We start from the raw sequence: 1,381 nt of genomic DNA on the forward strand, positions 1-1,381 counted from the left end.
GGAAGGAAGGTTGGGCAATCTACTTCCATAGTGATACAGCCTCAGAAACCCATGGAGGGGTTGCTATGAGTTGGGCCAACTTGATGGCACATAACAACAACAACAACTTACACTAGACAAAGTGGTGAAAGAACAAGATGAGCTCAGGGCTGCTGAGTCATGGCTGAAGCACTGCATAAAAGACTTTAGTGTTTCCAGTTGTGCTCTGAAAGAAATTCTTGTTTCTTCTAGTGACAGAGCTGATATTGCTGAAAAACAAACCCAGAGTCTTATTGTAAGGGTGGCTGAATTACAATGCCAATTAAATTACCAACCCAGAATGGTGTCTGAAGTTGAAGTGAGGTCATTGATTGGGAAAAAATGGCATCCTGAAACCTGGAATGTGGACTATGGACAGATAGGAAGATCAGGATATGAAGCCTGTAAATTCTGTTGAACCCCCCCCCCACCTGAAGGGATTACTGTAAAACCATTATCTCTTCCACCTCAGTTTGATGGGATTAGCCCAGCTGTTCCTGCTAGGTCATTGCCTGAGGCAGAGGCCATGGAAGACATTGCTGCATGTTCTCAGGAACGTTCCCAACCACCCACTGTTGCTGCTAGACCTATAACTAAAGTTAAGTCCAAGCAAGCCCCAAAAGGTGAAATGCAAAGTGTGACTGAGGAGGTGGAATGCTACACCTGAAAAGATCTACTTGATTTTGCTAACATGTACAGACAGAAACCTGGAGAATATGTATGGGAATGAGTACTGAGGGTGTGGGATAATGGTGGAAGGAATGTAACATTGGATCAGTGTGAGTTTATTGATCTAGGCCCACTAAGTATGGATTGTTCATTCAATGTTTCAGCTGAGAGGTTAGGAAAGGATCTAACAGTTTATTTGGTTGACTTACTGAAGCGTGGATTATGTAGTGGCCTACCTTAAGTCAAGCTGAAGTACCAGACCTGCCTTGGTATAATGTAGAAGAAAGTATCCAGAGGCTTAGGGAAATTGGCCTGTTAGAATGGATTTATCAGATTAGACCCTAGAGCCAGAAATGGAGAGTCCAGGAGATGCCTTTCACTAGTACAGTGAGGAACAAATTTGTGAAGGGGGCTCCAGCATCCTTGAAGACTGTTGTGATTACTATTTTATGTAAACCTGATTTGAAAGTGGGAACTGCCCTAATTGAACTGAGACACTTAACTACAGTGGGGCTGATTGGACCTTGTGGTAGTAGGGGCCAAGTGGCAGCAGTTAATCAACAAAGGCAAGGTGGGCATGGTTACCATAATGGACAGCAGAGTTGGAACACTAATCAGAATAGTCTGACTTGTGTGGAATTATGGCATTGGCTGCTTGCTCATGGTGTTCATAGTAGTGAAATACATGGCAAAC

Source organism: Orycteropus afer, unplaced genomic scaffold (assembly GCF_000298275.1).
Source record: "Orycteropus afer afer isolate SDZICR_OR568_19922 unplaced genomic scaffold, OryAfe1.0 scaffold00713, whole genome shotgun sequence".
In the NCBI taxonomy this organism is placed as follows: domain Eukaryota; kingdom Metazoa; phylum Chordata; class Mammalia; order Tubulidentata; family Orycteropodidae; genus Orycteropus; species Orycteropus afer.